Here is a 26,538-nt window from a genome sequence, read left to right as displayed (position 1 = left end):
TTTTTTTTTTTTTTTTTTTTGTTAACCTGACGTTTTACACATGTCTGATTGATGTAATGGATTTGACAAAAATTGGGTGCATTTGCTTGACTTTGTGTATTATTATTATTGTAATCTACACTAAGATGTGTATTCATTACACAGTCTTTGGAGCAATGCTTTTGGCATATTTCCATTTAGATATTTGATTACTTTTCTTATCAGATTTGATATACTTAATTTAAACTTACATCTTCTAACACGTTCTACTATGTTTGTGGTTTTTCAGTCGTCTGTCTGTTGATTGGTGGTTGGTCAGAGGTAAAGTTGACGGATTTACAGGTTCCTTTGTTTTTAGATTCACTTCTTGAAATGCAACATGACTCTTCCAAACATAAATGGCTTAATTTTTTTCCCTGCCTTATTGTGAAACCTTTCGTCTTCTTCCAAAGTGATTGTGGCTCCAAGGTGTTGATTTTGAGCCAGGCACTGTGTACAAGCTGGGACCTTCTTAGTCCATAAAACTCTAAAATAGGCTCCATTGTGAACAATGACACTGATTTTTGATCCGTTTCCAGTTTGTTGCAGTTTCTGAATTCTGTAAATTCAATATATATTTTTCTTAGCTCATCACTGAGCCCAAGTATAAGTCAGTTCAATGAATACAGACAGACATTTTTATTTACTTATTTATTTTGCTGATGAGAACCAGGATAGTGTGTCAATAGCAATCATAATGGTCACCTAAAGGAAGCTAATTGACCGTAGCCATGTTGCGTTCAGGCATCAGACTCTTCAGGTCCACTTATTAAAAGATTTTGATTCGTTTATGTATACGAGTCTGTGTTCAAAGACTAATCAGACTGGCGAATTTCAACCCTGGATAAAAAAGGTCATTTAAGCAAAAACCAAAATCTGAAAAGCATGTCCATGATGAGACTATTTACATTTTTAGCCAAAATGATCATTTCAAAATAAGTTACACTGGGTTTCTGATCCAAATTAATCAACCCAATTAAAACACACTACAGTTTTTGTTTTTGTTTCTTTTTTTTTAAGAAAAGTTTCAATGTATCTTTAAGAAATTGACCTTTCAGAGTTTAGGGATTTGACATGTGTGATTTAACCCTACAAGTCTCCATTTGGCTCTGCTAACTGTGAACTTATTTCAAAGCCTCCCGGCCTCAGAGGAATGCACCATAAGCTCTCACATGTCAAGATTCACAGGGTCAGATGCCTCGGAAGACGGGAATCAAAACAAAAAATTAGGGGATGAAAGGAAGGAAGAACATAAGAAGGTGAGGCTGAGACGCATGTTGACTTCAGACATGCATATGCGCTTCCACCCATGAATTCCTGTTAAATGAAGGCCAAGCATGAGAGCTTAGATCACGCTGTCTGTCTGTCTGTTGTTCTTTGGCGCAGGTTTAAAACAGAACAAGTCGATGGATCTGCTTTTACGAGAACAGGAAATATATCAAGTTACTCTGCCACCCCTGTTTGCTCCTGGGTCTGTTTAGTAAGTCAGGCCTGACCGTAATGGCATTTAGTTGAACTGATCTAATAAAGTTGGAAAAGTGAGAAAAATAGACAACAAAAAAAAAAATGGATGATGTTGTTGAACTTCAAAAAAATGTCATTTCAGAATGAAGGGAAGCGCATTTAAAGTTAACATTATTTTAAAACGCCCAAGACCAATTAATGCTGACCTTTGTGTGAACAGTGTTCAGTTAAAAATGCATCTGGCATGTTTGAAAGAGAAATGTTTGAAGAACGAAGGCCGAGCTGTCTGCGGCAAACCTTACACATGCTCACTAATGTGGCATGGAGGATATAACAAAAGCAAGAAGAAGTATGGAGGGAAGGAGGTTGAAGGAGAAAAGGGCGTCCCAGTGGATTTTATGTTTTAAAAACACCTAGCATCTGGGTCTCATTCAGCTCAAGAACCTGAGTTTCATCTCCGTTATGCAACATAGTTGAACCAGCGACGTCTTTATATGAATTGATCCTGCTTAAGATGATCACTGGGAAGGTTTTGAGGATAAGTAAGGTTCAAGTATCCAGGTTTTCTCCACGACTTTTCTTTTAAATGTCTATGAAATGAAATGCATGGAGAAAGACCTCTTTTTTTTTTTTTTTGCTAAAAAAAAAAAAGTGCATGTTTACAAGCCAGAGACGATGCTTTAGTGTTTGGAGGCCAACTCCGAGCGGAAAACCAACCGTGGGATCTCTCTCAGGGCACCAGGAAGCGGAGAAGGCGGCCGTGTTTTCCGGATCTGAAACGAGCTCTTCCTCACGGCCGCGAGTTTGTTGTTGCAACGAAAGCGGAGAGGATTGATGCCTATAGGTAGCAAGGGAGAGGCTTGTGCAGCCAGAGTGTCTGGAATGCATTACATATCCCTCTCCCAGTCGAAAAATACCTCACCTCTCAACATCGCGCTCCCCATGTGGTCCAAGTCGCTACACAGGCTTCATGTTACAGAAGGATCAGGGAATCGCACGCTAATGGACAGTGGAGTAAACGCGTTTGGGTTTCACTCTCACATGAGCTCATGTGAAAGGTTGAACAAATGAACAATTTAAAAGGTCAAATATTTAAACCAAAACAATACAGTTTTTGGCATCAAATAGCTCAGTTCACTTTGAAAACGAAAGTTGGGTGATGTTAAAATTTGACGCAAAATATGGTCGGGATGGTCGCTTGTTGTCAGTTCACAAAGGTTTGGGTTTATTAGACAAAATAGCTAAATGATAACATCATAAAAAGGCTTATTTTCTGTCGGTGACAAACCAACTTGGTGCTGCTATTAAACAGGCCCGACTTGTGATAAGTGAACTGATTCCAGGCCATTCACAAGCAAAGAGTGGATTGATTACATTGTGTGTGTTCTGTTGAGTGGTGCTTTTTGATATGGGCCAGACACACAGTTTCCCAGGGCTGAGTTAGTAAGGGCCATATAAACACTTGTTACAAGAAAATACAATGTATTTGTTAGGTATGCCTTGAACACATTTTCTGTTACTTTGGTGCATTTGCAGTCAAACGGAAGTTGGTGCCTGCAGCTTGTTGCTCATGATACAGAGACAATTTTACCTGTTTCATACAGAGCTGCAGTACATTACATTAAACCCCCAAATTTAGACGATTTTATGCATTTTGACTGGTAGGGGGCAGCAGAAGGAGAGGTTTGCCCAAGGTATCATTCATGTAAGACCCATTGCTGTTTCTGTAAGATTATTTTCTCAATTATTTGTTGGACTCCAGATGGAAACTAAGACTCTTTTCAGCAGTTTGTACAGTATTGATCAGAAGTTTAATGTTTTGATAATCATCATACTTGAAAGTGTTACTCCAACTGGACTAGGGCCCTTGGTCTAAATTAGGGGTGTCCATCTCCAGTCCTCAAGGGCCGCTGTCCCGCAGTTTTTAGATGTGTCACAGATGCAAAACACTGGAATGAAATGGCTTAATTACCTCCTTCTTATGTAGATCAGTTCTCCAGAGTCCTGCTAATGACCTAATTATTCTATTCAGGTGTGCAGCAGAGGCACATCTAAAAGTTGCAGGGCAGTGGCCCTCCAGGACTGGAGTTTGACACCTGTGGTCTAAATGATCAAACCTCTTAAGACCATGGGAGGGTTGATGCTAAATTTACTAATCATGCTAATCACTAATAAGATGCTAAATGTGTTTTTTTATGTGTGTACTCTATTAATATCCTCAAATCTTCCTTCTTACTTTGACACCTCAGGTTGTTGCTGTAATAAAGTGGTAAAAATACTTGTTTTGTTTCTCACGTATGAACCACATGTTTGCAGAGCGAGTTGCCTCTTTGGAAAATGTTGCGAAACGTTGCATTAGTTATTTGTGGACAGATGATGAGTTGCATTCCAAACATGATCTGTTATCTTGTAGTGCCCACCCTCACGTCTAGAAAAAAACAAGCAGCTGGGTGGAAACTGTACAAATATTACTGACAAAACCACCTTAATGAGGCCAGTCTTCACCTCTTAAGTCATTTCTGGATTGTCTGTACACAAGCACTTTATCCGAAGGCGTTAAAGTCACACGTTTACCATTGCTTGCCTTTGTATATAAATTTCATCGAAGACCTCTGAGGCTTTCTCTCATCAAACGCAGTTGATTACAACTGAGCACTGGAGCCCAATGGCTGTTATTCTACTATTTGCACATGCTGCCTAACACATGGCGTGTGTCCACTGTTGCTGTACCGTAAGGATCGGACTTTGCTGGCTCACATGCGATCAAATCCCGTCTGGGTAACGTATAGGCTTGTTCTAATCCAAACACCCTCTTAGCAGTTTAGTCGATGCCCAGTCTATCCGAAAATGTGAGGCCCAACATGATCTAAAGACAACCATCTTCTTTTTATTTGATAGTGCGTGATTAAGCCCAAACGCACCCCCCTCGCCTCCCTTACAAACACAGACACGCTATGACTAAAGTTTTTATGCAATTATATATTTGCCTCGTCGGAGAAGTTCTCAAATGAATTCATCAGTTGTTGGTAATCATGAGATCTACGTTTTCCCTCCAAAGCCCCGACAATCTGGCTTGCGTTAGCCTGTCCCGGGGTAATATTTAGAGGGACATACCTTAGAAGTAATATGTCTGCTTCGTCCACATGTTGGCTGGAAGCCTGTCAAACAAAAGACAAAGGCCCTTTTTCTGTTGTCTCTTGAAAGGCATGCAGCCCCCTTTTTGGATTGACCATGGGCCATGTTAGGGAGACTATTTGAAGAGCAACCAGATGTCCGCAGGCTGAAGTCGGAGCAGGCTGCCATCAAGTGGGGCATTGCATGTGGAAAGTTATTACGCAGCTTTGGAAATTGCCCTGTTATTAAAGCTGCTGGCTTATTTTGGGCTTCACCAGAGCTCTTTGTCTTTGAAACAACAGAGGAGAGAGTGGAGGGCGGTGGGGGTTAGGGAAGGCCAGGTTATCAAATGAAGGGCAAGGGGTCCTCAGAGTTCACTGTATCAATAGGTAAACGTGTGAAGATGCTTGGTGATCACAAAGACATACTGAATATGAACATCTAATAGAAGTTTGGCTTCATTTCAGGAGCAAAACTGTGTGCTCATTCTCTCTCTTTTGACCCTAAGTGTTGCAGACCTGTAGCCGATCTGCACCATTTTCCCTCAGTGACTTGTTGCAGGACCTCTATTCGGCAAACCTATGGATTCATTTTTTATTTTTTTTATCTTAACTGTGCAGCAGAGAGCTGTGGGACGGAATCCAGCTTATTTATTATTGAAGACACTTTTTCTCTAGAGACTGTACACTTGAAAGTTCAAGGCCTGCTGATAGCTTTGCCTCAGTTGTGTAGCCAGTTGAGAAGGTTTGGAGTTTAGTCTGATGTAAAGTGAAACTCCTCAATCAAGATGACCTTGCCACTCAAAAAAAGGCTCTGGTGAAATCAGTTTTTGGTACCATGTATTGTATTTTAAGTTTCAGGTGACCAGCACCGATCATGTTTCGAGTTCATTTTAAATTCAAATATCCAGTGTGTCTTCAGTTTGTTGTGGTGAAAAGGAGCCGAGATGAAAAATAACATATGACGAACACAGATTGTAGGACGTGGCGACAGCGACGAGGAGCTTCGCGTTCAGACGTTCAGGCAGAGCTTCCTCACTGTCACAAGAGTCATCAAAGCGTTAAAAAGAATAAAACTGGAATAAACAAAAATTATAAGTAGGAAACACTAAGCAGTAAGGAATAAAAACCGGAACATCAACACCCTATTGAACAAACACCCTATTTTGTACAGTGTAAAAATAATTAGCAATCGTATCATTCTTTTTATATTATACAAAATAAAAACGAGGAGCAAATGCATGTATTGGTACGTTTTTTTCTTTGAATTTATTACTTATGCTATGGTATGTTGGGGGGAGTGCTGGTAGCACAGCCTGACAGGGATCCACAGCTTCACTCTCGCAATATCTGATAATTCTGGTGTGTTTCAACAATTATTAAAGATAGTTGTAAAAAGTTGACCATTCACTCACGCTAGCCCCCCCCTGAATGTTATCATTTCCTTCTTATAACTATCCTATTTCTTTTTTTCTTTTTTTTTTGCTCACACGTATAAAACAACAAATGATTACAGCAGTGGATATTTATTAATGGTAAATATTTAATGGAGGATCTCGAAACATGCAAATCTCTACAGCTTTGTGAAAATACAAAAACAATCTACATAAATCACTCGTCTGCCTGAGCAGTAAAACTGACAACATATGAGTCATTATTGTACATAAGAGCTGAGACCACAGTTGGACTCACACACCTTAAACATTTCATCATGACAGCAAGAACATTTTGTTCCCTCTGTTTGAAAGATATGTGAACTTCTATCAGCGTTGGGTCCGTAGAACCTGTGTTTAGGTAGTGCGTTAACCAACACCCTGGAAACATTTCTAAACCCAAACACATGAGGAGATATAATACCAACTTGACATGCAGGGTCACCACCATGAACATACACAATAACAAAACGACAGCATGTTGGCAGTGATACAGAGCAAGAATAAGACGTATTTGGCAAACATGCGAAACGGACATTCAGTCAGAGGAACACTGAAACCTACCGCTCACATGTGATTAGAGCAGCTGAGCCGTTTTTGGGACCAAAGTTGCTGCACAAGAATTGACTAGAGAAGAAAACGCAGTTCCTTTCAAAATTATTCACATCGTTTAAAGAGGGGGCGGTATTATGTAAAATGGACTTTTTTGAGCTTTACATCATGTGATGTTATTTCCTCTTTTTGTTTCTTTCATGCATGTTTGAGAAATCCTTTACTCCCCCCTGGTAGCCATTCTGTTTCAGAAACGCTTGGTCTCGCTAGGTGCTGCAATTTCCATGAAGCTCCTCCACCAAGCCTCCACCTCATAGCACAGCTCCACCAATCAGCCCCTACAGCAGCAATTAGCAAACACCTGGTGGAACTGCAAGTCTGCTGAGCTCATCATACGAGCTGCTTCTCAGTGAAATTCTGGTTAAAAACATTGTTAGAGTTAGTAGAAGTAGAGGAATGATGACATTAGCTCCTGCTCTTTCCAGAGCGTCTTAAACAGACAGCGGACCAATTTTAAGGTGTTAAATTCCAAAGTTATGTTTTATATAGACAGTATTTTATTTTTAAGTGGCTTTTATTTGATAGTGAATTGACAGTAAAGTGGGTAATGAGAGAAGGGGGAAGACATGTGTCAAAGGTCACCAGGCCGGGAATCGAACCTGCGACAGCTGCGTCGAGGACTAAGGCCTCCTTATGTGGGTTGTGCTTAACCACCACAGCACTAGTATAGACAATATGTTTTTTGCTATAAAGTAACATAGTCAAGCATGAAATGTCTGGGAAATATATTATGCTGCCCCTTGAAAGAATTAATATAAAGTGTTATAATGTTCTAAAAGTATCAATAATTTTGAGAGGCTCTGCATGTCAAAATCTCTCTCTCAGGGTTAATCTTTCACTAGTTTTTACTAAAAGCAGTGCAATCACATCTTGACCACCATTAACCTGTCTGCCACATAGTGATTCACAGCTGCCCAGCTTTCCTTTACACGTTCCTTCATCCTACACCTTCAGTTTGGCTTTATTGTGGACCTGGAATGCCTGGTATGTCCACAGGCACAACCGTCTTCTTCATCCATGCACGCACGCACGCGAAAACAGACAATGCAAAGGCATGCCTGGGGTTGAACTTATGGTTTTCCACAGCAAAGCATCCTCTGCTGGCAGTTCTGGCACGGATAAAAATCAGACACAGTTCAACCCAAAACTCCAAGACGCATCCCCGGCTCCAGGGCTTCATCTGCACCTCCGTCCCGTTGACCAGGTGCTGCCTTCAAGCTATACAGTTTGCAATTTCACCTCCAGCCACCCCACGCCTGAACTCACCCAGGGACTTCTCTTTTGTGTCGGGTGGCACAGAGGGATCATGTTGCTGCTTTGAAATATGCATGCAGTGCCATTCTTGATCAAAAGACACATTTTTTTCTGACTCAGGAAATGTTAAAGAGGGCATAAACAAATGGAGGTGCTGTTAAAGTGAGTAAGGAACTCAGAGTCAGATATCCAAACGAGAGATATCTGACTCTGGATAGATTCTTAAGATGGAAACAAAGGCACGCATACACTCCTAGTCATGCTTTATTTGCAAGAAAATGATGGATGATGAGCATTAAATTTCTCACCACTTTGCTGAACCTTACCTCTCCTACATCCTTTTCTCTCCCTCAGTGGGAATGCTTGAAGGTCCTCTTACATTTTAGTTGTCCCACAGGAAATGTAAAGGAGGAAAAAAAAAAAAAGGACCTACATGTGGTGAACATAATGACTCCTTTCGGAAGTTTACTGTCTTAATGATACAACTTCACACATGCCAAGTAAAACAAAGGCCTCTGGTTTGAAAGACAAACAAAAGTCGCACACATGCTGTTTTGTTCTTATTGTTCCGTGAAAGGAGAATAATCGGTGTAAAACTCAGGATAGCCGCCGAATGTAGCATGTTAAAGGCTGCGCTGCTTCGTAAAATGTTTCACGTGATTTGAACTTTTCCATATTTTTTTCACATTACGACCACAAACGTCGATGTGTTTTTGTGGGGGAATTTGGTGTGACAGACAAAAATCTAAAATAATACTTGGGTTTTCAAAATTATTTTACAAATAACAGATATAACAAGTGTGACGTGCATATTTATTTATTCAGCAATCATTTACTCTCAGCCTCTTAGTAAAGTTCATTGTAAGCGGTCACTTGCACATTGACCTACATCGTGAAACATAGAAGCAAAAATTGTTAACAATGCATCATATTTATTGTACTGTACAATAATACTGTGTTCATTTTGTGCTGGTCTATCATATAAAACTCCATTAAAATACACTAAAGTTTATGCTTTTAATATCAGAGAATGATATAGAAAGTCCGATCGTTACGTGTACGTCTGCAACTTCTGCACGTGGACGACTGCATATCAAACCACCTGGAATTCACTGAAAATAATCTAAAGAGAACACAGATGAACGCTCGCAAACGTGAAACGGCAGAAATACAAGCACTAATGATAAAGCATGCTGATGAGGTGAAATGTAACCCAGGCAGGAAGCTGATAGCACTTGAGAGCGTAATCTAAAGGTTCTTTGACAAATGGCTTTAAGGTAACGGCATTAACAGAGCTTTCAGCCCAGACTCATTAGTCACCTTGTAAATCCATGTAAGCAGAAGATGTGTTTGTCTTGCAGCTTTATGTGACTGTTTGTTAATACATGTCTGCATTCCTGTGCATGCAGACAGTGTCCTCACAGAACCTCAGTTGTTTTGGGAGGTGCTCGCAGTGCTCTTTGTGTGCCGTTGACTCTGAAAAGCGCCACTTCAGTGGAATAAGCCTAGCCTGTCATTAGCGAGCATGGCATGGGCATGCTTTTTAACCATTAGTGAGGAGCGCAGTTCCAGCATCGGGCTCTTCCAAGAACAGCACTGCTGTGCCACGAGGGCAGAAGGGAGGAGAGAAGATTTCTGCAGGCGCTTTTTGTATTTGAGAGAGAGCTCTGCTGTGCGAGTTTGTGTGGGAACTGATTTTACACTCATTGTTTTTTTGATTTTGGGGAATTTTTATGGTTGCCTCACAAAAATCAGTAAAACTGCATTTTTTTTTGTTTTTCTTTTTTTGTTTTCCCCCCATAACTATTTCTCACTCTCCCAATCCTCCAGCATTTCAAAACCACACAGTTCACATTGATTGACAGCCTGCAGGACCCCAGTCTCCTCCCGCAGCTTTTCAGCATGTTTCGCAGAGCTGCGGGCGATGTGGGGAACTCAGACGGACGTACTAGTGACGCAGGCTGGCCTGGAGAGCTGCGGAGTTGATGTCTCTGAATTACAGAGTACATTTGAAGGCATGCTGCTGCAGCTAAACCACCTCATTAGATTGCGGCGACTGCATTTAGCCGGCATTTCCCCCATCACACATCCAGAGAGGCCGCATCAGACATGGTGATTAACGGCAGAGTAAACACGTCCATCTCCAAGGTCTCAGGTCTCTGCTGTGCAGCACGGAGGCCATCCCAGCTCCCTGTAACTACCAACCAAGAAGCACTGGAGGCCCCCCTTGAGTGACAAACCCGTAACTGCTTTGACACATACGGCTCACCGCAAAAACGCTCTAGACATTACGTGGAAATGCATGACAAATTATGCATTTTATATTTAGACCGGACCATGCCAGGTCTTGCTGGACCTGTATAGTTTTTCAAGTGCATACGGCGGTTTTTCTAATATTTTATTTGGGGGGGAAAAAACAAAGCTTAAAGATTGATTCGTCACTAGATTTTTGTAGTCATTCTCAGTTGTAATACTTCTGCCATTCTTAATTTCTTCTTAATCGTGACGTTCAGTCCTAAATTTGCAAACAATCCAACTGTGTCAGTCAAACATCCAACCGTTGTCTATACTTGCTAGTGCTTTCAGAGTCAGAGGTGAACTGATGCATATCTCCAGTGGCCAGAGGCAGATTGGAGAGGTCACCAAGCCATCACAGGTCAGCATATATGCTCACAAGACAGACAACCATACACACACGCACACACACCACTCCAAAGGGCAATTTAATCAATTAACCTAACAATCAAGGTTTTGGACTGTGGTAATAAGCCAAAGTACGATGGGAAAGCCCCAGTCATGTTATGGGTAGAACTTGCAAACTGTATGCAGAAAGACACTAGACGGGGATTCAAACCCATGACCTTCTTACTGCAAGGCAACAGTGCTACCAGCTGTGCCAGCAGGCAGACCTCCCTGGATAAGTAGAGTTGTAATGCTTAAATGGACTGAATTTGTATTCTACTTTTCTAGTCATACTGACCACTTGAGAAGCTCTACACTAGAGCCACATACACCCAAACATATTGGAGCTCAGTGACTTGTAGGCAGCTTAAGGTTTGGTGAGTAGGAATCGATACCACGGCTTTCGGATTACAAGACAACTACTCTTTGCACTGAGCAGCAGTCGCCCCTGCTCACTCTGTAGCTATGTATTGGAGTTCTTGACACAGTTATGTGGTTTCAATAGTTACTCGGTTTTTAATAGGATATTGTCTTCCATCCATCCATTGTTTTATTCCTGCGTATCCCTGCAGGATAATGGAAGAACTGGTGCCTAACTCCAGCAGCCACTGGATGCACCCAGGACAGGTCGCTGGTTTATCACGGAGCAAGCTAACTTTATGCCCATTCCTTTCGAGAAAGCAGTAATAACCAGATATGCCAGGTACAATTCAATAATGTTTTTTGTTGTTTTTCTGGACAGTCCCAAGTTCCTGTGTTTCTGTAAAAAAGTTGAAACTGGGTCAAAGTGATAAAAAAACAACCTTTTATCATTTTTTGCTATGATTATAAACCAGAGTAAGAAATCAGGAATTCTTAAGACAGAATAGATGAAATGATCAAGATTACATAGGAGGTCTGTGTCTGCTCTGTTTGTATCGAGATAGTCTCTTTTACTGTTAAAGTTTCCAGGCCGGTACTTTGGCTAAACCCATCGACAGTTCTTTTATATTTTGTGTGTGTATATTTCAAAGGGCTAAATTGATTGATTTAGGATATTATCTTAGCACATGCGCATAAAGTTGCAAGTAAATCTAGACAGTAAACGGCAGTTTAGATGTTTCAGGAAGACTGAGCACATTTTAATTCAGGATGAACAGTATAACTTTCATCCTGGCTATTAAATACTAGGCCAGAGCTTTTCTTCTGCAGATCTGCTGAGGGGGTCATGGGAGTTTGGGTTTTGTGGACGTGCGGTAGCCGGGTTGCTTTTGAGGGCTATTTGGTCCCTGAGCTACCAAAAGCAAGAGCTGTGTCTGCATGCTCAGCAAAAAGTGAAGCTTGTTTCCAGTGTGGGCCTTATTCTGCCAGGTATGCTCCTAATCCTGGACCCAGGCTACAGTGTTCATGGACAGTATCTCAGAGTGCAGTAGAGCGTAGTGCAATTTGGTCTGTGGTGGGTAAAAACGAGCTGGGCCAAAACCCAATGTTGTCAATTTGCAGGTCTATCTCTGTTTCAACCATCCCTTAAATACAATGTATCGAAGTGATTGAAAGAACAAAATCCTGAACACAAACTGAAGTGAGGTTCCTCTGTTGAGTGAGTGGAGTTAGCCGTATAGATAAGAAGAGGAACCTTATCAGGGAGGAAAACTGCTTCTTGATTTTGATCTCGGACCAGTTACCATAGTAACATGATCTAGGATAAGTGACTGGTTGGATGGACAAACGATCTGACAGCACATATTATGCTGTGTGACTCTTCTGGGAATCTTTTGGATTGCAAATATCAGAGTTGATAATTTCGTAAAGCAGTGACATGAATTGCTTTCAACAATTCTGCGTGAAGCATTTCATTCACAACAGATGTAGGATATTTGGCAGGAGTTTTTTTTTTTTTTTTCCTCATTTGCTTAAATGTTTGGAAAACTCACGGGGTTTTTGGGTCCGGTAACAAAGAATCTTCATGATTTCTGTCCAGCAGAAACAACATGCAAAAATACAACACAAGACTACATCTTGACCTAGTTTTTTACCCTATAACCTGAATGTGTGAGACCAGCAAAAACAAAATAAAAAAAAAAAAAAAAAAAAAAAAGGTTTTGCTCGACGTTGCTTCATGAGTCGCTGTTATTCATTCAAACTACTTATATTATTTCTGAGTTGCAGCATCTGTGTAATTATCCTGGAACTCAGGCAAAACACAGCTATGTAAACCTTTCAGATAATTCTTTCAAAAATAATGAGTGAGTTTATAATGCAGTGTAAAATACCATGAACCCATACTCACGATGAACCCGTTTCATGCATAAAAAAAAAAAAAATGGAGCTGAAGGTTGTTCAAGTCTCCTGTTCAGAATCCACTTGGACAAAAAGGCAGAATACAACAGCAGAAAAGTATGTAAGCGGTGGATTAATCTTTGGAATATCTACAGGAAAGCAGTGCTCAGTTTTTACACACTTCATTTATTTACTACCGCTTTTCTCATGGGCTGTAAATGAAGTTTACCTTACTCTTGCCACATTTTTGTTTTACTGATTTATTTGTGGAGTTATGGAGATGCTGCCAAAGCTACACTTTTGCTATATGCATGAGAAAAAAAAAAAGCGGAGGGGGGAAAAAAGTGTTTATTTGCCTGTAAACGTTACACACTTCAAGCTATTTCTAATTTTATAGCACTCCAAAAGTGCAGAATGCATTTTGTGTGTGTGTGCGTGTGTGTGTTTCTATTCTACACATTTTAATGTGCTTGAACCTACCCAGCACAAATGTGGTATGCATGTGGGTGGCTCGACAGAAAACATGTAGTTATGGTATCGGTGTCACGCTCAGGTCATGATGGATGCTGCGAAGAAAAGGAGACAGAGGTGTTGGGAAAGTAGTCTGTGCTGCAGGCTACGTGACCCACCTCTGGAGCTGCAACTCAGCTTTTGCACCGACAGCTGCAGACACCCTGTCTGGATGAGCAGCTGGCCAAGATGTCTGAGAGAAAAAAAAAAGGAGGGGCAGGAAGAAAAACCAAGACTGAGAAAAGGAGAAAGGTGGATGATAAATAGGCACAAAAAGGAGAAGAAGGAATGTGAAACAGGAAAAAGGGGGGAGAAGGGAGAGGTAGGCCGAGGTGACAAAATAAAAGTACTGGACTAGATATAATACATCCAGAAGCTCCGGAGAGGGGGCCTCTCTGTGGGAAAAGACTGGTGGAGGCTCATAAATCTGACCGGGCTTTGCTTGTCCTGGTTGCCTGGTTCCACACTGGGTTTATTCAGGTGGCCCTTTCCATCAGGCTGCTGCTGCATCCTCAGAGTGCTGCAAAAAAAAAAAAAAAAGAAATTAAAAAAGCACCGCTTATAGAGAAATTTGTTGGAGGAAAGGAAGAGAAAGCCCTTTATGGTTTTATGGTTTCCTTGTCTCTGCAGGCACTCTTACAGTCTGAGTGAAACGGGCTAAGTGGCATGACCAGTCTGGACAAGAGTTACGAGGTTCAACTTTACTCTGCGGACTTTTTAAATCTTTGACGTTACGGAGAAAAGTTTGCCATTGGTTCTCTGAAATCTCAGCTGGATTAATGCTTCTGAATCGTCGACGTCTTCTATATGTTACTAAAAAAAAAAGTTTGCTTTTGAGTCATGGCCTTCCACTGAAGCAGTATTGGTGAACTGTACCAATCAAAGAAGTGCATCAGTTTTATTAGGGATGGACTGATTGCAGTTTTCCGGCCAAATGCCGATTACCGATCTTTAAAAAGCCTGACCTGCCGATTTTGATTTTCACAGATATTGATTTTTTAAAATCTTTTTTATCTGAAATGTCGGTAAATATAGCAAGAAAGTGGCTGAGTTGGTATCAGTGGGGTGACGATTGTTAACTGTAAATGTTCTGAAATGACCTGGAGGGCCGATCTGTCAGTCAAACAGACTCACAGCAGAGAAAAAGAAGACAGTGGTTGATTTTTAGTCCATTGCAGAGGTAGATAAGATCGGTGGATAGGATCAGCTTCACAAGTAAGAATTGGCCGATCATCGAACTCCCAAAATTAAAGAAATCGGGGCCGATCTATTTGTTCATCCCTAACTTTTATAGACTAGATTTACCAATCAAGTCAACTGTGTTTATCTGAGGGAATTGGAAAAGTACTTTTTCTAACATTACACTTATAAGCATCTGTTTAATTTATTGCAATATTGTGATAGATCAAAACACATTTAGCAACAGACAATTTTGCCCATTTTGGAAAAAGATCAAGCTCATTCAGATGTGTCTTGATTGTATATAACTCCATATACCATTGTATGAACTGAACGTGATTTTCTGGTAGGAGAAGAGGTATGGCAAGCATTTTTCCAGGGGAGGCCACGGCCCCTCCGGTTCTTCCTCTTGGGTGCACCAATGACTTGGAATAGACGGGTGGTTAAAAAAAATGTGTCTAAATGTCAGTGATGTGATTTAAATTTGAAAAGAAAAAGACAAAAAGTATTTTTTTTTTATTCCCATATCTGTGGCTCCACAAACAACCAATAAGAACCGGCCCAAAATGCTTTGACTGAACACGATCGGCCAAACCTTAAGAAAATCTTGGCCGGACCTTCAGATGGCCTGGAGTGCTTTTGATCAAGACAACTTTAAATGATAACAAGAAAGTCTGGCTCCAAGGAAGCAAAAATATAAAGAAATGAGGTATGACTGAAGACTGCAAAGACCATATGTGTCTGTGTTTAGGGCCAATTTTTTAGAAGACCTCAATCAATCAGTGCAGGGAATCAACCCAGCAACCACCAGCCAGAAGCTGGATGCTTACTGGGTCTCTGGGTCAGTTGAGTTCAAGCGGGGGATTTTTCAGCTCACACCACTGGAGCCAGAAAATGGCCTCTCCATGGCTGAAGTCCAGAAACACTGGCCTAGTGGGCAGACTGACAATGGGAGACGATGTGAAGAACCAGTGGAGTCAAGGATGAGGAGGGGCTGAATGGAAAATGAGACAGAGAGAGACAGAAAAAAAAAGACACTCCATGCAGCTCAAGCACATAAAACGGCACTACAAGTTGTTGCTCGGTTTATCCGAGTCACTTTCATCAAGACGTAAAATGCAGCATGAATGTTTTAATTATAACTGAATGGACTGAAAAAAAAATGCAGATGAAACCCAAAACATGCCACAAACTTTCCCTCTTCGTCTAACTTCCTGGCATGAGGGAGCGGCGTGAGCGGGATGTGAGGACGGGCCCCATTTTTCTCCTTTCCTTTTTTTTTTTTTTTTTTTTTGTGTGTGGCTGGGGATTTATTTTCACAACCCTCCAGAGGGAGAACACTGTATTTGCTGAATCTAAAACATTTAAAGTAACTGAGGCCCTCCGTCCCTGTTTCACATTAGAGAAACGCTCCATTCATTTGGACCTGTCAGGCTGCATAATGGCTCTTAGATCATGTCTGCTTACAACTCGTCAAACCGGGTCACACAAACACTCCAGCCCTTGATCTCATTATGTAATTTACCTCTCGTACGTGCGCGGGCTCAGCAAAGGTTAGATCTTCCCTCCGCAGAAAGTGTGAGTGATCCATGGGGAGATTAGGGTAATGAAAAATGGTCACGCTGAGATACAGTACGTGTTTGCGTTTGGAAGAGGTTTCTTATTTCAGATAAACCTTGGTGTTGGGGAAAGGGGGATATTACCTCTAACTGCTCTGTTTGGCACATGGCTGTCTTTACTTCTTTCGGCTCCTACAGGAAGTAATTTCATCTAATGGCCATTGAAAGATCTGACTGGAACTGAAAGGCCGGTTTTCCTAAATCTTCTGTCAAAGCGGGGCAACGTATACGAGTTCAAAGTGAAACGCAACTCCTGCACCTAGAAATTGGGTCACTGACAGTTGGTGATTATTTGCCGTACGCAGTGACTTTTCCTCTGCTGATAGCTTCTTCTGTCTGCAGAGGCCTTCCTCTCCCGCTGCTCCTGTGCTCACATTACAAAGGAGTTTAGCACAGAGGGTTTTTCAAGTTGACAGCGGTCCAACGTGAAACGCGCTCGTTCGTTTCGGATTTGATCCCCTTAAGGTAATTAAATTTGACTCGAGCATTTTTCTCCATTACCGGCTGCCTCTGGCTGCAACTTCCTTTGTTTCAAAATCGAATTGGGAAGAAGCCAAACGATCCATCTAATATCTGTTTCAAAGTCATGAGGAGAACTCCCAGGCTGCATATACACACACACACACACTCTTGAACAAACACAACCAGTAAATATCAAGGTCAGCTGTCCCTCGGTGAAATGCTCCAGTTGAGAAAGGTCTAACCAAGAACTAGGACAGATATTTTCAGTCTTACCAAGGATACTATTTCTCTGATGTTATTTGTGTTTTTTCTATGAAGCAAAGATTACTTGGTTCATTTTGAAATGAATACGATCCTCCCTAGAGCTCCTTGATAAGGTTTTTGACAGAATGGTTGACCCAGACACAATGGACCTTGACAAGACATCTCTTTGATTAATTGGTATACCTTTCTATGTCATGCAGAATGACTACAGGTTTACAGATCCTGTTCTGGTCAGAAATGTATATACACTCACCATCTGAATGAACTTGATTATGCTTGGCCTTTTTGTAAACCACTTTTAAGTATTTCTATATCAGTTTTAAATGATGTTGCAATGTATAATTTCAATAAGAATGGGTGAACATGTTTGAATCTACTGTAGAATTTTCTTAGTCTATATGAACACCCCCACTATAACGGTTTAATCTCTCTCAGCCGCTTGCACTTGTTTTTGTTGCCACTATCAAGTTTCTATCTACGTCAGGGATGTTCACGAGTCATTCTTTCAAGTCCAAGTCAAGTCTCATATCATCAAAGGTCAAGTTTACATCAAGTCTCAAGTCTTCAGGGCACAAGTAAAATCTGAAGTGTTTTATTTTTGTGGTTTAAGTGCGACTCGAATCCTGAATTCAAGTCGCCATCTCTGGTATTGGTGATTACTCCTCTTCTCAGAATAGATAAAGCTCATTTTAACTAGTTGGTTTCCCGGTAAAGACTTTGCTTTTTAGGGTAGTTTGTAAAAATTTTCAGAAGGTTGCAAGACCATTCCAGAAACTTGATCTAAGCACGCTCTATCTATACCATATGGGATCGTTTTGCATTTGAACTATGTTCTTGTTCTGCCGTCCTTTTTTCTGGCAGCAGTGACCCACTGTCATTCATGTCCGCAGTCAAGACAAGAAAGCCAAGAGCTTATTTCCATTATGGTCCTCCAACTCGTATTTTCTGCTGCTGATTGGTTTTGAAAATAACAACTAAACTTTTCTGATTGGATTCAAAAGGGTCTAATCTTTATAGTAAAACTAATGACAAAAACTTTTCAAATCCACAGTTTTTTTTGTTGTTGTTTGTTTTTACTTTGGGATTTTTGTCTCCCTCTTGTGAGAGTTAGGTTTTATAGTATGTGTTCATTATGAAGAACTTTCAATCAGTTCTTAGCCATGTTAAAACTGTGAAGTGATAAATTTCTAACTTTTCTTATTACATCTATCTGAAACGAAAAGCTTTTTGTGGACATTTTCAATGTTTTTACCTTGGTATTTCTCTCAGGTATATATACATTCATCTAATATCAATGTTGACATTGCCCTTTTTCTGTTCACCGCAGCCCTAAAACGGCCACACTTAGAGTTTAGCTAAAAGTACTTTCAAAGTAACATGCTTTTGTCTTCATAACATATATATCTTCTTTGTGCGTTTACAAGACAACTCTTACACTGCCAGAACGCCTCATTTGCTTCGGTCATTGTGACAAAGTCCAATGTTAGTCATCTGAGGTTTTATTTTACCTAAAATGACTAATTTACCGCACACTAAGTGCAGTAGTGTTTTTTTAAGAGCTCTTCCTGGGTTGAGACCCACTTTTACGAGAGTCAGTGTTGCATCTGAATGCCTCTCAGGCTTTATCCAGGCAACACAACCCAACAGACATTGATTGATGGAGGTGCTGTAGGCACAGACCCGCTCGAATGCCGTGTTCGGTAAAGAACAAAGTCTCGATTGAGTCTTCACCGCAACACGTGAACACTTGGGGTATCTCGGGTCCATTAACTCAAAAAGCAGTCGCACGGTTTGACCAGCTGACGTGATGAAAACCTTTCAGACCCCATGAACTTGTCAGCACTACCTCAATGTATTTTTTGGGGGACTTTTTGTGATAGGATAACTTAAGTACACCATAATTGTGAAATGAAACGGTGACAGTACATTGTTCTTACTTATGTTTTTAAATAGATCTCTTAAAAGACAGGATGGCACACGTGTTTAAAAATAAATAGTTTACGTGAAAGAAAACTAAAACTGCTTGACGAATACCCACTTTGAAGGGTGACGGTGACATCATGCAGTGTGGATGCTTTTCTTCAGCAGAGAAAGGGGAGCTGTGTTGTGGCGTAGGAGAAGATGGATGGAGCTAAATATAGGGCAGTCCTAGAAAACACCTATTACAAATAGTGACATCAAAGCATTAATTAGTTTGAATGCCCTAGTCAAAGTCTAGATCCATTGGAAATGCAGGGGTTTTTTTGTGCGTTTTTAAATGAATGTCTGACAGACAAGAGCCGACGTTCAAGGATGTTCTTCGTCCAACTTTGCAAATAAAAACACAAATATACATTTGATGAGCTTTATATGGAACATTGTTCATTTCCTTGGCCTGTTTCATGCAGGCAGGTGTGAAAGCTCTTCTGAACTCAGGGTTTTAGTCTGCTTGCAAATGAAACTCTGGTGGGGCTTATGGTGAGAACACAACTAGACCATCCAGTGAATGAAACAGAAGGTGAACAACAGGCAGAAAGTCACATTTCTTAAAGCTGTTCGCACACATAGGCTACGTTAGAGAGACGGGCGAATGAGCATTTGATATGAACATTTAACTTCTCTGTCATTTACACCTTGAACAAATTTTCTATTGATTTTATGCCTTTGTAGTGAAAGGCTACATCCCAACCTTTGTGTGCAACTGGCAACAAGGGGACTATTTTATAGTCCCCCTGCTTTGTAAAGGATTGCACAGCATTTCATCCTGTCCCAGAACTTAGAAGATTTCCTGCTTTAAGATGGGCTGGAGGGCAGGAGGGACTCCGACAGGCCACCTTTAATGCTGCCTTGCCTGCTGATACTGAGCAGCTTGAAAAAGCAGCAATTTTTATTTTATTTTATCATTCCTTGCTTTGTCTAACCAGGGAACCTGGACTATCTAGGAGATCAAAAGCCTCTAAACTGGTAGAGTCACGATTAACAAAACCCCCCAAGGTATTCACTCTGGAAACCACACTGAGATTTTTTTATTTTTTCATGCACTGCTCTGTGTTGGTCGATTGCATGAAATCTTAGTGAAATACGCTGCAGCTTACACTTGTAGGGATACAAAATGTGAAAGTTTAAGAGCCAAGAAAATTCTGCAAGGGCAGTATGTGTCAGGACACGAGTTCTGTGCGAATCACCTGTTTTTCTCCGTAACCGTGCAGAGCTCTGTCACTCACTGCCTGCAACATGCGGTTTGTGTTTGTCTGTGTTTATGTGCGACCGTGGTATATATTTGGATTTACGTTTTCATTCACTAAAGGGGTTCACGAAATGACATACAGCATTTTGCATACACATGGCCACTTTTTGCTGCTTGTTATGGCACATTAAAGTTCCTCTCGTCAGTCAACGTGTATGTTTTTCTATTTTTTTTTTTACATTTTTTTTCTTAAACACGGGTAAGCCTGTGTGTAAAAAGAAAGTCACATATGCCCTCATGCACACTCTTCAGACCCTCCTCTCCCCCCCTCATGTGTGCTCTCTGCCTTTATTAATTTTCCAAGTCAAGCTGCTTATCTGTGGGAACAAACCATTTCAACACTGGTATGATCGGAGGGTTTGACCGTCATATTTCAGTGGCGAAAGACAGAGAGCGAAGGTATGTGGACTTGACAGCGTACAGCAGATCGAGTAGTTCAGTGAAAGCTCTGCGAGGTCACTGTTGTGATTTACCTGTCAGAGACGCCAAACATCAAGTGTCGGCGTTAAGGAGGGAGTTTCGAGGGAGGGTGGGGGGAGCCGCTGCCAGCGATTCGGCTGGCTGCAGACGGCTACTGCATAAACACCTCTCCATCACTCACATCAAGGGTGCGATCAAAGGCTGCAATCGTAGCTCCCACGTTGGAGAGGCAACGCCAAGCGGCTTCACATCAAAGATCAAATGACCTTATGTGGGTGCCTGACTGGTAGCCAAATCTGGGAGGAAAGGACAAGTCAACGCACCAAGGACACAGAGGAGTCGGGGGCAGAGGGTTAAAGTTGGAAAATGAGAGACGGTGCCCGGGTCAGATGTCACCACTAATTGATTAAGATCTTTTTATTTAACTTTTTTTTTTTCTGTTATTTTTTGAGTGAGTAAAGCACACTATCAACAAACAAATCAGTAACTTTTTCAAATTCTGCTCAGCATTGACATGGAAAAAAGTATGACAGCGTGACGTAATTCTGCTCAAAACAACTGAACAAATATAACAGGAGTGTCCCTGACCAACATTAAATGTGAAATGGAGAAAGGTAGACTCCACCGGTGTGTTTGGCAGCGCAGCAAGTCAGTGGTGAGATTATGCATTTAAAATATTTTAAAAATTCAGTTACCTTTAACCTCAAAGTTACTTATGTTAGGCTTTATCCTGAAAAATATTGAGTAAAAAGATCAATAAATATTTACCTATTGTCAAAAAAATATATCGAAGATCAAAGGTGAATAGATGAGTTCTTTAGAAAAATAACTTTAGAAAATAACATAAATTTGGTCAAATTTGGGAGCATTTTATTGTTTATCGGAAAAGGGCTGATTCATTGTATATGATGGAGATGCCTGCTGATGGGCAGCAGCCATTTGTAAAATTATAAGGTAAAAAAATATTTTATGAATTTAAATTAAAGCTATACTGGGAATTCCAAACTTAGGACATAAATAAATTGGAAAGATTAAACTGGGAGGTAGGTGAGAGATTTTGATTTAATAAACATGTTGTTTTTTTTTGGTCTTTTCAGGCATGTAAGCACTTTATGTTTTTGTTTTGTTCCAAGTTATAACGTGAAGAATGTAAAGTGATAGGAACTTCTGTAAATAAATAAATGGTCAGATTTAAATTACCGACAAGAAATGCCACCTACCTTCAACAACCACTTAATAATTTTACTCTGTATCATATCTAATTATTCGAACTGCCAAACAGGCAGTTATAAATGTGTTTCTCTTCTTTCTTTCTTCCTTTAATCTTCAGGTAGCCATCCTTTTCTTTTCTTTTCTTCCTTCCTCGCCAGTATGTAAATAACACGAGAACAAAATGACCAGACGAGAGGTCTGGTCATGATCTGCACAGCAGCTGTCCTACGGCTGGTTCTGTACTGGAATAGAACAGCATGTACGGAGTAGGTGCAGGTGACTCAGTGAGTCAATATGAGTCTATTAAATAAAATAAGCGAAAACTTTTGCCAATCAGTTTGACATAATGACCTCACTGGGAACGAACAGCTTTGACATGTTTTCACTGACTTCCTTAGTTCGTCCTGACTGGGACCTATAATTGTGTCTGAAACGTTTGTCTGAGATCTTCTGCCCATAATAACATGATGGGACTTTTCTTATTTCTGAGCCACGTCAAGCACGGCGGTTTGAGTGAATCTTCATCAGCGCAGACAGAGTGTCTGCATGGGATTAAGTAATCACTGTCAGGTCACTGCTTTGGCATTTCAGTAGCTCTCGGTGACAGTGATGCATAAGTGTGGTACGGCCTCTTTAAAGTGCTTAAAATAACCTCTCTATATGCGTGGGGTCGCTTGGACCTCTGTGACAAACATGTGGCTCTGGTCATGCTATTGTTAGCCTAGCTGAGTTATGTCACACAGACTTTGAAAAGTCAAACCTCTGACTCAGTAAAGCTGACTATGAGGTATGAATTAGGCTTAATTTTTACCATTTACGTCACTGATTATTTTGAAAAAAAGAAAAAAAAAATTTCGGCGGCTTAGAAACGGGATGCGGCAGGGTTAATTGCTCAAATCTGCATTAAAATGCAAAACACAGATACGTAATTTTGTGACGAGTAAATTTAAAACTAGCCCAGCATTCCTGTTTTTGGTTTGTGGGAGGAAGTGGACGATAGACATGATTTAAACTTGTTCTTTGAGAGACTGATGAGAAAACAAAACCCTCCTGCATAAACAATAAAAAAGAAAGAATGTGTGAACAAACAAAAATACACTTTAATGCCTTTTTTCAGAGCCTGAATGTGTTGAAACAGAACCGTACAAATCTGTGTGATTTATGTACTGCTCTGAAGTGCAGGGAAAACAGAATCTTTTCAGGTCAAAAACACACATAGTAATGTGCAGCAAAAAATAGTGACATACTGTCACTGCCACTCAAGTCCAGGATAAATTTATCTTTGCACTGTTGTTCAGCTGCAAGGTGGTATAACTGGAAAGATCATAAAAATACCAGAGAAAGTCTGCACTGACCTTAAAAACTCCAGTGTAGAGCAGATGAGAACGAAGAAAACAAATCGTTACTTCACGTCTGAGATGGACTTTATATAAGATTGTTGAAAAAAAAACCCCACAATAAATAGACCCTTTAGATATTAATGTTTACAACTGATTCATTTTGTGTTTCTTTCATGCTCATAATTCATATGTTAAACAAGTTTTGGGCCAAAAATTCAAGTATATTTTCATCAAAACGCAACATTCCATAAGATTCCATTTAACTGTTCTTCATTTTCTTGAACTATGGATAATTGATTTCCTTCTGCAATAATACATAGATAATTAGTAGAATGCCTTGCAACCCTTCTTGTGAATTATATCTTTGTATGAATAAATCTTTTGGATCATTTGTCGCCTCTGTGGAAATTATAGTTTTATGTAAGTGACAGAAAAGTGGGAAACTTGGGGAAACTCACCCAGGACAGCTAAGCTTGATATCATGTTAATCAGAGTCAAAATGAAAAGCGAGAGGAGTAAAATACAGAAGACTGAATGCTTAAAAATGATTGAAGTTTTTTTTCTAATTTATTTTAAATCCGTGACATGTTTTTAAATTTGTCATCTCATTTATTTACCCAGCATTTTTACAGAGCTGTGTGCACAGGAACGTGTCAATTGTGAGTACATTTTCACTTCTTTCTGCTTTCTCCTGTCACATTTGTGTTTCTGATTCTAAGAAATAATTAGAATTCTGCATATAATTTTTTTTTTTCTTACCGATGACTCATCTCCGTTTGTCTCCGTCTCTTTTATTTTTATTCCGAAAACCTAACGTCACGCAGCTCCGTCAGCATCACTCGCACATATTCCAGTAAAAGTTAAGAAGATTGACCAATTAAATTTGCTGTCTTACTTCCAAGCAAATGCGTTTTGTTTCCTCTTAAGAGTTGGTTTGGCCCGTTTCTTTGCCTGTACTGGCACACCACATTTGCATTATGGAGACAAGTCTGTTAATGTGAGACCAGTGTGGGTCTGACTTAATGGTGCAGCCACCGCAGAGCACTCTCATTCCGAACTCTTAACTAACTCCACATTAAATTGCTTCGGCATCTGTTTTCTTTTCCCACTCTTACACAGCCTAAACAAGGGAGCGGATTTGTGTGGAAAAAGATATGAGATCACTCTTTCCCTTTTGTTCTCCCTGGGGTGTCGCATCATCATATGTTATTGGATGCGAGACGCGGGACACTCCCCGATCCCGCTATACCCATCTGCTACTTATGGAGGACTTTAGGAGGCGTCTGAAAAAAGAGGAAAAGGCCACATGACACGACGCGCAGATCCGACCGCAGATGAACATGGGTGAGGAACCCGTGCATTTGGAAGAGAATGAAACATGTAGGAAAAGGAAGGCAGTATATCACTGCAAAAAAAGAAAAAAGAAAAATGACAAGGGTCACATATGCTTGTGGAGAGGGAAGAATGCAGCCACGAAGATCACAAGCTGAGAAATAATTTATCACTGCTCCCTCTATCGTTTCTTCTGGCAGAGACAGATGGCCTGGAATCCTGTCGGATCCCTTCTGGTTTGGCTTGAAATTTTTGCCGGTTATGTGTCTTGTGCACATGCACAGATTAACTTGCTCACACACACACACACACACACACACAGAATGAGGCTGGTTTTTATCCAGTTGTGACAGAACTCAAGTGTATATTTATCCCTTCTCCCCACTATATGAGCTAAAGAAACATGTGCATGTCTTACCTACACGTGTTATGCTGAATTTACGCTAATAGTTTCTTTTTAACTGCTGACATGAAGGCTGGCTGTAAAGGTCATGTGCTATGAGCAAAAATCTAATTGTCTTTTGTATAAAGATGTAACAGCTGGGGTGTTACTTTAAACTTAACTAATGTACATAAGAACCTCATATTCATCAGTCTAATAATCTTTAGACTGGTATTATAAAACAATATGATGGAGAGGCTTTGTATGTATATTGAACAGAAAACACTTTAAACATGTAGAAAATAAACTTTAACAAGTTCTCTCCAAACTACAAGCATTTATTAAGAAACACTCAAACACTAATAACTAATAAAATAACAATGCACAGATATCACTTGATGTGAATATGTACATTTAAGAACTAAGGTTTGATTGATGGGGAACAATTTAGCTTTAAAAGTTGAAAGTTGAGTTAAACAACCAGTCCACAATACAAAGCAGAAGGGAAAATTCAACATTATTCTTAAAATAATGTCCCCAAAATAATGTACTAAATTAGGAATGAATCAATTGGGGAATTGATTCTTAACATTGTGATAATTAGCCATCACGGTGACAGATGATGTGACATGGCGAACAAGTGGTTTAGCTAACAATGTAAAACAGCAGCTGAGATGCTGTTTAGCAACCACTTTAGAACAAAACACTGTAAACACGGCAGAACTAATGGTGGCAACCAGGTTAGCATTAGCGGCTGGGATACCAGAAACAACATTTTAATTAAGACTATGAAGACATATTATTTTGCAGGGTAGTAACATAAGAGGAAGGGAAAACACATAAAATGGCACCAGCTTAAGTTACTGGAGTAAAATGGCTCTTTGCAAGTCAACTTTCCAAAACAGCCTGCAGCGCTGATAGCTTTGGTCGTTTTGCCTATGGGCTGGCTCTGTCCTGAATAATTAAAGCGCAACAAAACAGAGCGAAACACACATAAATGAGGTTGTTTTAAGCTAATTCATGAAGTAAGTATCTCTGCCCAGACACAACATCCTAGTGTGAACCATTCTGACAAACAGGCTGGGGTTCAGCACATCCAACTAGCCAGTGAGAAGGGTTGTGATTTCTTCTGGGAACAGTTCCTGGTGTTGACAAGCACTGGTACACTTGTTCAGAGCTGCAGCATCAATGCCTCCTTCATTAGGCAGGAGGGGAAACTGTCTTGTCAACATAATCAGAGACGCCATCTCCTCTTGAGGAATCTATAATCTGATTCTTTGCACAGGAGTTGAGGTTCAGGCAGCTTAAGACATTTCTCTAAATAAATAAGTTCATAGGTTTAAGTATCTAAAAATATTTCCATGTAATTAAAAATGATTGCAAGTTGCTTAGATGATCAGTTCATGCTTTATGTAAGTTTTCGCTTGAAAATATCGCCCTTAACTTGTACTTCCGGTTTTGGTCGCGCACTTCCGGTTTCTGGTCGGAACCAAAGTATGGGAATGTAATCGGATGCCATCCAGGCTGAATTAACAAACAGGAAGGCCGCTAGTTGAAATATTTGACAGTTTATACCGACGGCTTTGGATATTATTGCTTATTTTTCGGAAATGCTGTGTTCCTGAGGATGATGGACTTTATTTATGTAAACATCTCTCCGTGTGTTGAGACAGAGTGTATTTTCCATCATTTCAGTTTTCACCATATGTTTGTGAAGACAAACTAATCTCCAGGGTCTTAATTTTGGGTCAACATCC

The 26,538-nt window shown here is 40.4% G+C and overlaps 1 long non-coding RNA gene across 4 annotated transcripts in view; it reads left to right on the top strand.

The window, feature by feature from the left end:
- The window catches only part of LOC106957034 (uncharacterized), a 55,477-nt gene extending 30,439 nt beyond the window's left edge, over positions 1-25,038 (top strand). For 2 of the 4 annotated variants that reach the window (XR_001426878.1, XR_001426879.1), the window contains exons 5-6: positions 23,689-23,726; positions 24,187-25,035. This is a non-coding gene — a long non-coding RNA (uncharacterized LOC106957034). Of the gene's footprint in view, positions 1-23,688; positions 23,727-23,891; positions 23,970-24,186 lie in introns of those variants that run through there. The other 2 variants (XR_001426880.1, XR_001426881.1) reach the window with 2 other exon arrangements.
- Positions 25,039-26,538: the final 1,500 nt, after the last annotated feature.

Source organism: Poecilia latipinna, unplaced genomic scaffold (assembly GCF_001443285.1).
Source record: "Poecilia latipinna isolate Pla-1442-1.1 unplaced genomic scaffold, P_latipinna-1.0 Scaffold867, whole genome shotgun sequence".
Lineage (NCBI taxonomy): Eukaryota > Metazoa > Chordata > Actinopteri > Cyprinodontiformes > Poeciliidae > Poecilia > Poecilia latipinna.
Note: the sequence above shows the minus strand (reverse complement) of the source record. Positions and strands in the feature narration are given on the sequence as shown.